Consider the following 17,764-nt stretch of genomic DNA (forward strand, 5'->3'; position numbering starts at 1 on the left):
ATCACTTTCTGTTTTTCCGTTTGAGGCAGGGTCTCTCCCTCAACCCAGTTGTTTGCATTTCCTCTGCTAGGCTGGAAGCCCCAAAACCCCAAGGATCCTCCAGTCTCCACGCCCCATAGCATTTTTGGGAACACCTGGCTTGTGAACACCCATACTCTGGACCTCATAAATGCCAAGAGCATGGAGTCATCTCTCTAACCCCTGTGTGTATAGTGTTTGTTTGTTTTGTTTTCACAAATAGGATTTCTTTTTTTTCCTTCAATTAACTTTTTTTACATTGACTTATAGCATGTGTGTTGGGTTGAGGGGAGGGGCATGCCTGTCACAGTGTGCATACGGAGATCTGAGGAAAACTTGCTGGAGTCAGTTCTTCCCATCCTCCTTGTGGGTACCAGGGACAGAACTCAAGTTGTCAGGCTTGAGCCATCTCACCCACCCACAGATTAAATTTCTCCCTGGCAATACAGACAGATGTTTCCCAAGCAGTTATAGTAATAAATAGTGTATTTCATGATAACCTTATAATAATGTACTCTTTGGGTAGACATTGGGTAAAATGTAAAAATTCTGACCTAAAGGGCTAGATGTCAGAAAACAAAATTGACTATTGAAATGAAAAATCCCATTTACAAATCATATTATCTTTGTACCTCTGATTGGGCAGTAATATTTTATCTTGTATAACAATTTAAGATGTGTTATTTGAGATTCTTTGTGGAAGAGTGAATAGAATATGTTACTTTGACTTCAAGCTAACATTATACAGGAAGATAAAGATTTTCAAGCTTAGAAAGCTATTATTCTTTTTATACGCCAATGGTTTGCTGTTCAGTAGGATTTAATTTATGTTACTTAACAAAATGAACTTCACCATTTCTTCATGTTTTCTTTAATACATAGGTATGTAGAGCTCAGGATACACACTTACTAACTAACTAACTATACATATACACATACACATACACATACATACACAATACATACACACACACACATATATATATATATGAAATGGTATGCAGTCATCATAGGACCACAAAATGAAATTATTTTTTTAAGCTTCCATTTCACACAAGTTAATACTGAAATTCACACTTAGAGTCTTGCATTTCTCATGTGAATCCATAATGGCATGTACACCTTTGCAGTAACCAGTAGCTCTCTAATTGAACTGAACATCTGCTCAACACTAGGGAAATCATGCCTAGTATCTGAAATCCATCCCACTGCCCAGGGCTGGTGACGACACGGATATTGGAGGAGAACCTATGAATGCTGCTTTACTAAATCAACACAATCCCTGATCACATTCTAAATATTCATTCTTGAACCTACAGATAATTCCAGTCTTCGTCCTCATCATGGAAAGCTTCTCTTTCCAACAGATGCAATGGACAGAACATTATAGAAAACCACAACCAATCAACATGCAGAACGGTGGGACCCAGTACCAATAGCTATTGTCTACAATGCAACCCTTGCATCAAAGACTCAAAAAGCATTTCAGAAGAGGGAACAGAAAAGCTGTAAGAGCCGGAAGATCAAGGAGTTTGCTGTGATACCGTATCTCCTAGGAATGTCAGAAGCTACACACATAAAGTCTCTGCACCACGACTGCCTAAACATGAGCTGAACGAGAACAACACAATAGACATGCTAAAGTGGGTGGGAAGAATCTTTGAGTCTTCAATCCTAGACAAAGAACTATAGTCAAGAATACTGACAGCAGGAGAGAGAGTCTTCTCCAGGATGATCCACTACTTGGTTTCCAGTATCAACGTGGCCAGTTCTAATAGCACATGTACAAGGAACATTTTACCAATTGATGAGACAGTATTTACACATTTATGAGTATATGTGTGTGTGTGTATACACACACACACACACACACACACACACACACATACACATAGTTATATGTAACAACATTTAATGAAAAAAGAAGTCATGATTTTGAAAAAGCACAAGAGGAAGGTATATGGGAGGGTTTAGAGGAAGGAAAGGGAAGAGGAACATTATGTGATTATAATCCCCAAAACCAAAAGAAATAATTTTAAAAGAGGATATTAGGTTGTCTCGTTAGGTTATCTCTAGAGGGTATTAAAATAAGAGGGTGGCATATTAAATCCAAGGAATTTTTCCTCCTTTCAAAACCTTACATTGGATTGTTTTCTCTTAATTGAGCACTTTTGAGCAACTGATTTCCGTAATTTCAACATAACTCTTGTGTCACGTGTAGAGGTTCTGCCACGTTTTCCAGTAGAAAGAAACTCGATGAAAATAGCGTAAGGAGCCCCGGTAAGTCTGTTTTGATGAATTATGTCCTTAAAGATATACCCTGTATGTGGTTTGAAATGTATTGATCAGTAGCAACTGTTTCTGTAACGCACATTCTCTTGAACTTCCTCTGAAGTGACAGGGTTTAATCAAGAGCCCTGAACAAGAATCGACTACCAAGAAAGAGACAGTATAATGGAGTTGGCCAGAACTTCCAAAATAAGTGATCATTTTAAGCTCGATAGAAACACTAAGTCTGTGTTTACGCCGCCTTCTTTGATTTGTATCTTTCATAATAATATGCTTAACAAAGGGATTATTATGTGACTGGCTTGAAGCTCCTATCAAGCCCTTTGGCATTTACCTTTCTGTGTGCTATTGAATATTAGGAAATGAAATATGAGCATAAAACATTTTGAAATACCACTTGCACTGTTTTAGAATCTGAGCTTCTTTTCCTTTGTAAAATATATACTCCAAATAAACTCTCTATATGAAGTTAAAATCACTCTCTCTGGCCTTGGTTTGTCCCATCTTCACTCAGGCTGTTAAGAAACTCCAATACCTTTAGAATTCCTGTATGGATGCCATTTATTAGATATGAATTAGTTACTCTACTAAATATACAAACAAAAAATGAAATGTCCTCCACAAAGAAATGAGCTATGTATAGTCGCATGCTTCTCAAACGCCTGCCACTCTATGGATAATTCTTAGGGAAATTCCTAACTAATTCCAAGAATATACTGTTATGATGTCTCAAGCCTAAAAATCTATGTTACTCTTCCAAAATATTTTAAACAGAAACAATAAACAGTGTGTGTTAGGCCTTACCCTCTCTGAGGAGTGGATGGGGGTAGGGTGGGGTGGAGGTGGAGGTTAAGCAGGAGGAGGGAAGTGATGGGGAACTGTGGTTGGTATATAAAATGGAAAAAGGGACTTTTAGTTTTAAAAAAGTGCAATGAGAAAAAAATTGGAAGAAAAAAATAATGTTAATGCTATTCTGAAACCTTATAACTTAAAAACTGTATCAATAACCTCCAATAACCAAAAAAATTGAATATTTAATACCAGTACTCACAAGACTTGCCTGATCTACTTCTCAGTTCATAATGAACTCAAGTTTACTATGGTGGAAGCTTTGCTATATGGTTTTAGAAATCTTGTGTCCTGGTTTGTCTGTCTAAGATCCTCCAAAGAAAATGACAAATTTTGACAAAATTTGCTTCAGCAGCCTGAATTTCCCCAGACCTCATAAATCACTTGTTCATTCTTTGCTTTTAAACTCTTAACTACTTCATCTCCATTATGTCAACATCGGAATAAATTGGTTTAAGAACTTGCAATGAATAGGTTAATGGTTCAGGCCTCTCCAGACAATCCAAAAAATGGATTGAGATTTCATATGTCAGCAATCAGAGTGTGTGCTTTGCCATTCCACAGAATCCAGTCTCAGTTTTGTTATTTAATAGCTAGTGCAGATCTGAAAGTTCAAAATAAACTCCATTCAGTATTTTTTTCATAATATAAAAATTTCAGAACAACGGTGAATGAATCACTATCAGATGGGATAAGTCTTGTGCAATATCCAGATGCCATTTCTATATAGAAATATCTTCAGTGAAAACTCACTGGCTTTCCCTTTCCTAATCTTATGACCCTGTTATTGCTGGAAATACCCACGTTCTAAAATCTCTTTTATTATTTACTTTTCTTTTTACAACAAGGTGTCTCTCTCTATATGCATACTTGTATGTTTATGTGTTTGTGCATGCATATATATGCATATTGTGTGTGTCTATAAGTTAAGCCCATTACTTTCAGGCTTATGAATTTTTTGTGGAGTTTTAAAAACTTCAATGAATACATTTTACAAGAATAAACTAATTACACCGTCTTCCATCTCCTAATGCTTCCTTACATTAGATTAGCACTGATGGTATCTATAAGATATGTAAGTAACTAGATATTACTTAATTTAAGTATAATTTTAAAGGGCTGAATTTTTGCTCACAAGGATCCCATTAGGAATAGCAACTTAAAAGGTGATACATTTAAATAATAATCCAATTATTAAACTTGGAAATGCTAGGTCTTTTAATTGTTTCCTTGGGTTTAATGTTTCATAGGCCTTTGTCTAATGTTACCCAAAGATCTTTTTATTATACTTAAAATGTTGCCAGACAAAGGCCTCTGCTCAGTAGGCATCATGTGTGGGGCTTGTTAGAACATTTCCATTTCTGAGACTGATTATTGTGTTTCCTGGTTTTCTAACTTCGTAGTCCAAAGTATCAGAAACAGGACTGAAAATGGGTGACAAGGAAATTTTTCTCTTCTTGTTCCACTTAGAGTAGCAAGCTTCCCTTCTCCTGTTCTGGACTTGTTCTCACATTATGTGAGGATGAAAACAAAGCATTCTGTTTTCAAAAATAATGTATTACAGTTCTTTTTTTTATAATTTGTAAGTAAATTTTGTTTAGTACCTATGCTGACACAGGTTCTTTCTCGGGCACTGTCCATGCCATTAGATATGGTTGTCTGTGTGACTAGACCTTAAACCAATAAATATTTGGAGCTGAATGAACTATAGGCTGGTTTAATTTGGTATTCCAGCCAGATGTTGATAAGCCACCCTGGAGGCAGGATACAGTGTGGTTTTCTTTAGGGAGCTCCTTTGAATGATTCTGCTTAACATAGTGGCATACTGCATACATAAGATGTACAGCAGGAAAGTCATAACAATAGTTCCATTAGCATCTCCTTGCTAGATACCTCACATGGGATAGCTAATGTCACCCTCCACTTCCATTCATCAAACTTCATGAGCTCACATTAGAAACTTTTGCTTTATTCCCATCATACAAGGGAGGAATTTCAGGGGTGATTGTGTCGTTAACATTGCTAGGAGGACTAGCTAGGAGTGGTGTAACCACATTTCAAACCTTAGACTTCATGATCACTCAACCCAAAGGGTCAGCTGGACCACTCTACGAAGACTGCCCAAGGAGTGTTAGTGAAGAGCTTGACAACAGTGATGAATAAGACTAACTGATAGGCATAGTTAGATGAAGGTAAGACTTGCCTGTTCCTTCTCAAGATACTCAACATAGACATGCATGGACTAAGAAAATAAAGTTCTATATGAGAGATCCTATTTGTGCATGCTTATTGACAGTACTCATACCTGTTTGTACACTTTCTATTTGATTTATTATGGCAAGAGGGGCTTATATTTAAGTAGCTTTCTAGTTAACTATGCCTCTCTATGCTTCTTTTCATTGCTATTAGCAACTACAGACATTTTCATGAGCTTAAAGTTTCAGCAACTGACTGTTCTCATGCCAATCCAATCATCACAATTTCATCTTTGTTGTTACTGGTGGTGTTTCTTTTTTCTTTCTTTCTTTTTTTTCTTTATTTCATTGGTTGATTTTGGAGCCAGGATCTTGCTATGCAGCTAAGAATGAATTCGAACTTCTAATTCTCACAACTTTACCTTCTGAATGCCAGGATTACAGAATTATGTAGTACTGAGTGTAGCTAGAGTTTTCTTGCCTGGCCCATGGTCAGGACAAATCTTTCTCACCGCCAGTCCAACAACCGCTCAGACCCAACCAAGTAAACACACAGAGACTTATATTGCTTACAAACTGTATGGCCGTGGCAGGCTTCTTGCTCACTGTTCTTATATCTTAAATTAACCCATTTTTATTAATCTATAAGTTGCCCACGTGGCTCATGGCTTACTGGTATCTTAACATGTTTCTCATCACGGTGGCTGGCAGCATCTCTGTGACTCAGCCTTCCTGTTCCCAGAATTCTCTTCTCTGCTTGTCCCACCTACACTTCCTGCCTAGCTACTGGGCAATCAGCATTTTATTTATACAGAGCAGTATCCACAACCACTGAGGATCTCACACAAGGTTTTGCGAATGCTATTCTGACACTTTACCAATTGTTCTAAAACATCAGTCCATCTGTTTTCCTGATGGTTACATTTTTATTGGTCTTTTCCATCATTCCACTTTAGGTACTTACTATCAGTATAAAAAAAAATCAGATAGCAGTTACCAAGTTTACTTTGTAGTATTCAATTGGGATAACTTGATGACTTGTTCGAGTGCTTTTCTGCCTCATTTGTTTGCTCCACTCTTTCATCTACATCTATTCCAGATCCCATCAGAACTGTCTCACGAGGTGCTTTCACATTGTGTTTCCTACTATGTTATGTTTGTGGCCAACCACTTTCCTGTTGCCCTTCCTGTACAGCGACTTGTCTTCCCATTCCTTGTACACATATATGGAAAATTCCTACCCTAGAAAAACAGATCCAAAAATGTGGAGAAAATCAGGTAGAACTTGCTACCTAGAAGCTGCAGTTTCCAACTTTAATTTCACACCCAGTTTTAGAAAGCTTTGTCTAAATGTGCTGATCCTGCTTCTTCCTCTGTCATTCATGGACTAATGTCCTGTAATATGGATTTCTGACACATTCTTTTATAAAAATCTCTGTTGCAAAGGCAAGTAATGATAGCCTTGTTTAATATGAGGGAGACCACATAACTCAGTGTGTCTTTTAGTACCTCTTTGGAAATATTGTCACTGCTCCCTTGTTTTTTTTTGTTTTTTTTTTTTTTCATGGTATCTCTTTACTCTGTACTTCTCCTTTCGCTTTGACTATTCTGTCTCAGCTTCCTTCATGGCTGCTTCTCTACCTAACCACCAAAGAATGAAGCCAATCATAGTATTTTCTGTTCGTGACTTTTTTTTTTCATCCTTCTACCATCTCTCCTTTCATCATCTCATTCTCCATCTTGGCTTCAGTTACTACCGAGAAGTCAGTGATTTCAAAGTTACTCATTTGGCCCAGATTTTTGAGGTTCAGGCTGCAGATGAGGTACTCTTATGGTTATATCTAGTGTGGCTAACTTAGAGCCATTTCATGATGAACATAGCTGCAAATATCGCAAGCCAGAATTCAAAGAGTCGTTCCTGGGCCTCTTTATTCACATCTTTGCTAGCTCCAGTCAATTCTTTTTCTGAAGGGAGTGGAATTCTTTTATTTGTCTCCATCTCATTCTTAGACCCATACAACTTTATCCTCTTCTCATATCTGATTTGATATAAAAAAAAATCCAGATACATCTTTCTATATGCTCTCTTCCTTTTCATTTCAGCCCATCAACCCCAGGTTACATTATTAATGGAAGGTTCTATTATGAATGGAAACCTGGCTGTGTACTTTCTAAGGCCCCATATGGTTTTCACTGCATTTAGATGGGATGTCAGTTTTTCTTTCTTTGGGTCACTAGGACCCTTTGTGACTTTCTCTTCCCTCTTGCACTGGTATGATCTTGATTCCTTCTCTTCACCACCTGTTCTGCATTTTTCTGCCACTGCCCCGTGTGCCTTTTACTTTTACCCAATCATGCGGCTAGTTCCCCATCTCAGGAAATTGCCCATACACTTTTGCTTTCTAAATTCAAGTTCTGCTTTCACTGAAACTCAAGCTTTACATTATCATTTCCTCTTCACCAATCTGATATTGAGAACTTTTCCTGTTATATGCAAGCTTTGGGGAAATTTGTGCTTTACTTCTTCTAACACTCAGATGAACTTGCAATGATAGCACAGAATAGGTGTAAGCTTTAGGACTCCTGACACCTACCAGCAAGATTCCTGGCACATAAATATTTGTTAAATAGAAGAGAGGTGCTTACATTAAACTTCTTTAACTAAAGACTAAAATTACTTTTCTTGCGCATTACCTTTGTTGCCATTATTCACATTAATTATAGCTTGTAACTAAAAATTATTAAAGTGATTCATTGAAAGTGAGATTTTCTTTCTTCCCAGCAACACCACATATTATAGCAACATTCATTACAGAACTGTGCACCTAAGCTTCAAAATGAAGATCCACGAAGTACATTTTGATGTTTTCTCTACTTTCTAATAAGAGAAGATGTCAAAACATAAAATGAAATTTAAATGATAATAGGTGATATGAAAAGCCTGTGTCCTCCAAACAAGCTCCATTTGAACTGGATATTCAAACTCCCAGATTAGCAATGTGATGTAGCATTGAACCTCACCCGCCCTTTTCCAAATAGTAAATTACTAATATCCAGGGCAAAATGAAAATCATTAGGGAAAAAGGATAGTTTTGCTTTTTGTTTTAAGGTCTATCTGTCTCTAGAAGGAAAACTGTTGTGTGCCTCTGAGAGTTATTTAATCTCTGAAAAATTAAAATGCCTGCAACACATGTTTCTTAGATAACTAACTACAAAGATGCTGTCATAAGTACTAGGACCCCTTGTATTGATTCATAAGGACATTTATATCAAGGAAATACAAATGATCACATACCCGATCACAAACAGGCAGATGTCAGAGGATTCTGTGCAAGTTTATGGCTTGAAAGGGGTAAGCTTTGTCTGTAGCAAGAAGTCTAATGTATTGTTAACTTATGTATTCTCTGAGCAAACTGCATCATTTAAGGGCAACATTGTTACTTATTGCTAATTTCAATAATTCAATACATTGACTGTAAATATACTTTACTCATGTGTCACTTTACTCAGGAGAAAGATTTTCCTCCTAATTTTCCTTAAACACAGGAAAACTTGGATTTCATCAGTGGAAAAAAAATGTGAAGGCTTTATTCACATCATCAAAAAGTCTACAAAAAGTCTAAAGAGATGGTACAACAGTTAGGAGCACATATTTGTCTTTCAGAGACTTAAGTTTGACTCCAAGAACCCAGGTTGAGTAGCTAATAATTGGTAGCTAAAAATTGCCTGTAATTCCAAACCCAGAAGTCCATAGGATCTAACTCCCTCTTTTGGTTTCTGCTGGCACCCATACTTATGTATACACTCCCTGCCCCCACCACACACATACACATAACTAAAGGCAATAAAATAGATCTTTATGAAAGGACATGTGAAGTGAACCTCTTACTTAAATATATGGTTTTTCTAACTTCGAATTTTTTTTTTTTTTTTACTGACACTTGCTTTTCCTCTAACAATTTTATTACACATTTCTCTTCCTTTCCTTTTCGAAATGATTAGGCTGCCTGCAGTACTTGTTTCTAAAATCAAATCTATTCTGCGTTTATTAGTTTGGCTCAACCCACCAGCAATATTGAAAGTGACATATACCATATTTCTTAAAGATGGTAGTGAACCTGGACTCCCAAGCTTCTGCCAAAGCACTCCTGTTCATGATTTTATGATGGTATTTTTAGTTTCTAGTAATTTTGGAAAAGGTGATAGGTGACAAGTCAGAAATAAAGTGTAACAATATGGTATCCAACTCCATCTATATATAACACCTAGAAAATGTATAGAAAATGCATTTCCATTCCAATAACACCTGTGACATTTAGACATTCTATAGAATTTCTGCTTTCAGTCTTTGCCTATATCATATGCAGGAACTAGTTTTCTCTAAATATAGTCAGAGACCTTAAACTAGTCAGACACTCAGGGGATATATGGTGCAGTGAATCATAAATTTGTGTGCATTTATACCCTTTATAATTCTGGTTTATAAATGGGTTAATAATATCAGTGTCATGTTTGGAAAAACTTAGAAACTTCAAACCAAGAAACTCAGTGGCAACTTGAGCTATATAAAACTTTCACTTTACAATGTAATCATGATCTTTGTGTACAACAATACTCTACCAATAAAAGTTATATTTGCATGATTTACATATCATATCTTCTGGGATACATTTCCTTTTGTGTAGTTGGAGACACTGGCTCACTAGCACAGCAAATATCCCTGATTTACATTTAACAATCATGCTAGCAAATGGCAGATTTTCTTTCACACAGTTTACCACTTCTTCTAGACTTTTCTCCTGGCAACATTTTATCTTTCCCTTTTAGGAAACAGAGCTATTCTGCATTTTATCCCTCTTCTATACAAAATACTAATAAATAATTACAGGATCTCAAAGCCCTTGACAGCTATATTTAAATAATTTAAAATATATGTTATGCTAATTTTTACTTATTTATTTATTTTTTATTAAGTAATTTTTTTCTTCATTTTGTATACTAATGACAGATCCCCCTCTCTTCCCAGCTTCTGTTCCGCCAGCCTTCCCCCACAATCCATCCTCCATTCCCTCCTCCAATTTTAAATGTACAGAATAGCCTCTCTCTCTCTCTCGTTCTATCTCTCCATTTCATTTCTGAAGTTTTAGTTGTAACATTATGCACATGCTCAAGACATGGTCAAGTGAGGTATCAATTCATTTCTGAAAGGAGAGTGATTGCAAGCAAGGTATAGAGCAGGGAAAAAGAGAAGTGGTAATATGTTGACAGTTCCTGCTGAAACAAATGCCATGATTGACTGAAAAATCCAATAAAGAGTTTGCCCAGAAAACGAGGCTATCAAAGTACCTGCCCACACACAGACACTTACCTCTGCAAGGCCTTCCCTGGAGATTCTTGCTCAGTTCCAGTGTAGACCGTCTGCCAGCAAACTCAGCGTGTTTTGCCTCAGTCTGCTGGCCCGTCACAGGTGGAAAATGGTGGCCACCCGGTCGCTCAGCCTAGGGTATTCTTTATAGGTATCAGATTTTCACCTGGAGAGAGAAGAGCATGACATATGTAGGGACCAGTACTTCAATTACGTTGCTCAAGAATTATGCACAAATAAAAAAGAAAAGGCAATGATAATTCCTATTGCCTGTATCATAATTTTATGAGTTTCAATGATTTTTTAATGAAATATTAAAAAACTGTGCATTTGTGGCTTTATACATTTTTCACTGTATATGAAGATAACACACCAAAACCATGTGTTTGGTGGTAGTTAAGTAGGAAAACCATTAAGACTCTGTTTCTTGTCATGTTGGCACTGGAATGAATCTTGTTAGTATATCCAAGTTGCAGTGTTGAGTCTAATGCAAACATGTATTGGTGTGTCTAGCCTGCTTACTTTATAATAGTACATTAATATTCTGTAAAAAAAAAAATGAAAAGAAATTTGGCATAGCACAAAGGATTTTCCTCTTAAAAATGATTATTACTCTATAAGAGTAAGGAGAGGTCACATTCCAACATACCAGAGAAGTCTCTTCTTTTCCTCTTGCATTACATTGATGGTTACCTCACTGGTACATCAGGGTACCTCGGCCCTCTCCTTTCCTCCACCACAAGGAAGGCAAAATGAATTGCCTGATTGCCTGATGAGTTTCCTTAAAATGTGAGAGATTCTAGGACTAGAATTCTTTTTTCTCTTTTTTTCCTGAGAGCTGGCTTCAGAAACTATACATTCTTTGTAGTTTTTCCTTATGACATAGGTATATCAAGAGACAAGTACTATTGGTAATAGGTGATAAAGATGGATAAGTGGAAAACACAGTTGTTGGTGTGCATTTAGCTTGGGAGAGAAATAGAGATGGCCAACGTCTTATTTCACAGCCATGGGCAGGTATCTCCTCTCTCTTTCTCTCTCTCTCTCTCTCTCTTTCTCTCTTTCTCTCTCTCTCTCTCTCTCTCTCTCTCTCTCTGTACATTCACATGTGCATGTATGCATACTTGCACATGTATACATTTGTATAAGTGATCTTGTCTATGAGGTAATGTGGACTGACCAGACATTAACCTGCAGGATACCTCTTCAATTGCTCTCTACCTTATTTTTTGATATTTGGTTTCTCATTGAACCTTGAGCTTGTCCTTTTGGGTACACTGGTTGGCCAGCATGACTCCAGGATCTCTCTTTCTTCACACCCTCACTTGCACCATGTTCACAGATGCACACCACAGACTATGTAGAGTTGCATGTGGTTTCTGAGTACCCAAACTTACATTTCAACAATAAGTACTTTCCTCATTGAGCTCCTAAAACTTTGCTTTTTCATGGTCTCTTAAGATATTAGTGGAAGGTTAACATAGATAGGGATATATATTGTTAGCCAGCTCCTAATAATATATTCTGGGGTAGTATTTTGATGCATGCACACAGTAAAGGGTTATTATTTTTAGTTACTTATATATATATATGTATATATATATATATATATATCACTTTAAATACATATAACTACCTTGTTATTAAAACACTCAAAATTTTTCACCTAACCATTTTGAAATATACAATATATTAGTGGCTATAATCACCCTACTTTGATATAGAGTTCAAAATTTATCACTGTTATCTGTAACTTTGTATCTGTTGGCTAATTCTCCCTATCTCCTCAGTTCATCCTTTTAAGATGTGGGTTTCCAGTTTATTATCAAAAAATTTTTCCTGAAACTTAGAGACACACTGCAGCTCTTCAATGTAGCCTTCCTTTCCCTTTGAATATTGGAAGTTAATATTCTTTATTAACTGAGCACAAAAGAATAACTAGATCTGGTGCAGGTGAGATAGCTCAGTCAGTACAATGCTTTCCATGCAAGCATGAGAACCAGAGTTCAATGACCAGAACACATGTAAAAGGCCAGGTATGGTGGCAAACTCTTCTAATCCCAGTGAAGAGCAAATAGAGATAGATAATTCCTGGGGCTTAGTGGCCAGCCAGCTGATCCAAACTGTCAAGCCCAGAACCCAGAGAGAGAGAGACCCTATCTCAGAAACAAAACAAAACAAACAAACAAACAAACAAACAAACAAAAAACATGATGGATGGTACCTGAAGAGAAGCGACACACAGGGTTGTCCTCTGTCTTTCAGACTTACATTCAAGTACACACATTGACAACATACTCATACACACGTGTAACTGTGCACATGCAGAAAAATGTCCTTATACATACACAACTCAACAACAACAAATATAAGTGCGTCAAGTAAACAAGAAAATTACTAGCTTCAAATTAGAAGTATATATATATATATATACCTAATATATGCATGTGTACATAAACAAAAGCACCTCACTGTTCTTTACTTCCAAAGTGTGAGAATTCCTGGACAGATTGCCTCTCTCAATCCCAGTGTGGCAATGAAATATTGGGGCCTTCACGTCATTTTCTTTTTCAGAGTTTGGGTACATTGCCAGCCTGTAATGAAGATTATAGCTAAATAAATGACTCAATAGTCAACCTCCTAGTAATGGTTGTATTTAGCTTTTAGGGTAATCGTAACTTCACTGTGGTATTAGTAATCTCATCAACTTTTTGGTTAGGGATGGATAAATAACTAGCTTTTAGTATGTAAATTACCAACAAAAACGTTTTGCAGAAAATGGGTCAGGTTAGAGATGTAAATGAGGCCTAAAATGTCTCATTAGGTTTTGAATTGCCTTTTTTTTTCCCCAAGCATTATAAATCTTGTGAGCTTTTGGGGTAATTTTCTTGCTTGAATAAGTTAGTAAGGTCTTTTCCAATAATAAATGAACAAAAATACCTCTAAAACTAATTCTGCTTGAAAAGACAGAACAAATTGAATGTTGAAGTATCATTTATTAGAAAGTTACCCAATATTTCTGTTTCCTCGTATTTTTGGATAATAAGGTGCCCAAGGCACGGACAAAGATGCACAGATTTCACCTGCATCAAAGAGCTCAGGTAGGAAGAGAAATCTCCATCGATGGCTCATGTTTAAAGTCAGTTGTCCAGTTGAATGGTGCTTGTCAGACTTGGGTACAGCTCACTGGGGATAGAGTATGGATCTTACATTTGGTGAAGAAATGGATTATCTATGATTGTGGAGAATGTCTCTTTTATTGTTTTGTACTAGGGCCCATTTACCATGCTCGTTACTAAAACATGTTTTCAGAACGAATGCTCAGTAAAATTATGATCTCCTCAACAGGGCAGCTCTTGGGCCAGTGTACGCTCTGGAGTGATAACTGCGGGTGTACAAACCAGGCAGGTCTACTTTAGGTCTACGAGACTCTAATGAAACTGTCATACCAGAGTGAGACTGGCAGAAGCAGGCAGTTTAACATGTCTACCTTTAACCACACTAGTTTCTACTCCACAGACCACTGATTTACAGAGGTCTAAAGTGGCCTTCTGTGACAAATGCATGAAATGTTAGTTGGGTATGCGTTTATCTGTCACAGCATTGCCAATGTTTAGGACAGTTTAACATATCACACTCATTAAAGGGGCCTGAATTTTTTGTTACTGTGAAAGCTGTAACATGTGGAATATGCAATTACAGTCACTACCTATATTTAACAAGCTTAAAAATATCTAAAAAGGCTAGGCGGTGGCGGTGCATGCCTTTAATCCCAGCACCCAGGAGGCAGAGGCAGGTGGATCTCTGTGAGTTAAGGCCAGCCTGGTGTCCAAAGTGAGTTCCAGGACAAGCTCCCAAGCTACGCAGAAAAACCCTGTCTCAAAAAGAAAAAAAAAAAAAATCTAAGAGATCATCAATAGACCTGTTGTCATCATTTGGTTTGTTTCTGTTCAGGGGCCAGTTGAGGATAAAAAAATCCATGATTATGAAATTGCATTAAGAGAGGTTTCAGCCAGTACTACTACCTGGACTCTGAGGAAAATCAGCTCTGAAATGCCCACTGCAGAGATTTCCCACTTCTCCATCCTTTATATTTCTCAACAGTAAGCCTTCTAATGAATCTTTGCAAAGGAAGTGTGGTGGTTTGAATAAGAATGGCCACCTTAGGCTCCTATCTGCGAATGCTTGCTCATTAGGGAGTGGTACAACTTGACAGGAATTAGGAGGGGTAGTCTTGTTGGGGTAGGTGTGGCCTGGTCAAAGGAAGCATGTCAGTGGGGGTGGGCATTGAGGTTTCAAATAGCCAAAGCCAGTCCTAATATCTTCTTCCTGCTGCCTGCTGATCTGGATACTGAACTCTCAGCTACTTCTCCAGCACCATGCCTGCCTGCATACCACCTTGTTGCCCATCATGAGGACTAAACTTCTGAAGCTGCAAGGGAAGCGCCTAACTAAACGCCTTCCTATGAGTTGCCATGGTCATGGTGTCTCTTCACAGCAATAGAACACTGGCTAAGACAAGTTTTTTTTTTTTTTTTCCTTTTCTTAATATCTTTTATCTTATATATCACGTTCTTATAGTTGAGATTTCACTATTTTATACACAAAGAAAAGATAGGAGATAATACTCTTCACAAAGTCTTTTCATCATAATTGGCTTGTATTGCCTACTTAAGTTTTATAGGTAAGTAAGAGGTATCCTCATGTGGTTTAGAAAAGGATAAGGGAGGAGATGGCAGAAGACAATGTGGATATTCAGAGCTATCTAAGGAGGTTTAAACAAGACAGCCACTCAGGTGTTCTGCAACTGTGTCAGGGCATATACTATGATGGAAGACAGTTCAGTAGACAGAACAGACAATTTGAGAGTGAACTATGCATCCCAACATATATTTATATGGTCTATATACCATCATGTCACCTTTTATTCTCCTCCCTACTAAAATTATACTGTTGGCCTCCTGAAATTTCACACAGATTTACTTCTCACTCCTGAGTTCTCAGAGTATTCTTTACATTTTTATGCTAGTTACACGTTTCAGATAATCCAGAAATCTCTCTCACGAACTTGTCAGCACCTTCATTCAAAGTCCAAATTTCTAGGCTTCAAGGGAGTAAGAAGCATAGTCCCTGATTATGTTGCTCACATTCACTAACTAACCTCTCTTTCATAAATGCACAAGAGACCAGTAATAATTTGTGCAGTTTACTACCTATCATATCCCAGGCATCCATTTTATCTCTCAAACATCCACACAGTAAGTGTCATTGATTATTAGCCCCATTCTGTAGAATAAGATACAGAGAATGTAGGTTCCCTAACCAAGATTATGTCCTATGTGGTGGTATTAGAATGAATTTGGGTGAAATTATTTCAAAATCAGTGCTGTGTTATACAGGATAAGCACAGAGACTCTGCACAAACACATGTTCCTTTAACTCAGTCTGGCTTCTAACATATGCTTTCCCCACACATTGGGAATCCATCCTTGCTATTGGTTCTTAGTCACTGTGCTTCACATGGAGACCCCACAATATAGCTGCCTCTTTCTCCTCGATATACAGATCCATACTAAAAACTCAGTGTATATTTGTTGCACTGATGAACATTCCATACTCAAAAGCATCCTGTTATCAAGGGGAACAGATACATAGAGAATATCTTTCCCTGTCTTCCTCACTTTGGGCTATAGGTCTTCAAATTGAACACCAGTCCATTACTATATTGTTCCTGTTACAGTTTGAATGTGAAATGTTCCCTGTACAGTCATGTGTCTGAACACTTGGTCTGTTAGTACTATTTTATGAAGCAGCAGGCCTTTTGTGGCATCATAGACCAGGATAGGCTGGCCTTGAAGGTTATCCTGTGTCCCTGCTTCTGGTCCTGTTTCTGCCTCCTGATGTACCAAATATGGAGCTGTTGCCTCGCTTGCCTACCACCATAACTCTTCAAAGCCTCTCCTGCCATGATGGGTTGAAGTCATCTGCTGAAGGAAGTGTTCCCTAACTTGTTTAGTCACAGTGACATGAAGGTGACTAATATAATCAAAAATAAGATTTATCTTTTCTGTCATTCATTTGTCTTTTAAGCATATAGGTAGCCCAGTGGTACAGTCGATCAGATCCTATCTGGTCACTGGTTGGAAGAAGTCTGTGAGGCCACCTGAGCAGCCATGTGATCAGATTTTCAGGTCTGACTTAAGTCCTGCTCTGTAATACAACTACGGACATTCATAGAATTAAAGATCTATGTTTAAGAGAAGATGGAGAAAAATGCCACCTTCCTGGCATGTGTTCATTGCCAGGATTGTAACTGAAATCTGATTTTTAAAACACGTGCTTATTTACTTGTGTGAATGTGCGTGTTCCTAAGTGTGTATATGTGCTCATGTGCATTCAGGAGCCTGCAGAGGTCAGAAAAGGACATCGGATCCCTTGGAACTGGAGTTACAGGCAGCTGTTAGGCATGGTGTGGGTGCTGGGAATTGAACACAGGCTCTCTGCAAGAAAATTAAGTATTCTTAACTGCTGCCCCATTTCTCCAGTCCAGCAACCCAAATCTTATCTTAATACTATTCCTGTGCGTGCTTCTCATCATGTTTCACAATACAGAGTCGATCGATCATGGCTGGGTGATGGGGCACATCAACCCCAGACGTGACATATGTCTAGGGTTGGTTCCATTTTCAGAATGACCCAGTTTAATTTTATTTCTCAGTGTAAATGCTTATGTGAATACATATGTAAGTTATTTCCCAGGGATCTTTTAATTTTTCTTAAAGATACAAATGCTCTAGCTTATATTATTAGTTTAATTGCACCCAAACTTTCCCTTTTCAAGGATTTAAAGTCCATGCCAAGAGGTGCCCTTACTGTAATGGGTATGCCTTATGTTTCTCATCTCTTAGATCCCAGGAACTAGTAGATAAAATGGTGACAGGATAATTCCTGGGTGCTAACTCAGCCAGTTAAAGCAGGAAGAAAATATGGGACACTGCTGGACAGGACAGCAGGTGCTTTGAATTTGCTCCATTTAGGTTTATGACAT

The 17,764-nt window shown here is 37.6% G+C and overlaps 1 long non-coding RNA gene across 1 annotated transcript in view; it reads right to left on the reverse strand.

Moving 5' to 3' along the window:
- Positions 1 to 17,764, reverse strand: part of LOC114699819 — a 1,576,032-nt gene that overhangs the window by 279,554 nt on the left and 1,278,714 nt on the right. The window contains exon 6 of the long non-coding RNA XR_003735587.1: positions 10,720 to 10,882. This is a non-coding gene — a long non-coding RNA (uncharacterized LOC114699819). The remainder of the gene's footprint in view (positions 1 to 10,719; positions 10,883 to 17,764) is intronic.

The sequence above is a fragment of the Peromyscus leucopus genome, chromosome 17 (genome assembly GCF_004664715.2).
Source record: "Peromyscus leucopus breed LL Stock chromosome 17, UCI_PerLeu_2.1, whole genome shotgun sequence".
Taxonomy (NCBI): domain Eukaryota; kingdom Metazoa; phylum Chordata; class Mammalia; order Rodentia; family Cricetidae; genus Peromyscus; species Peromyscus leucopus.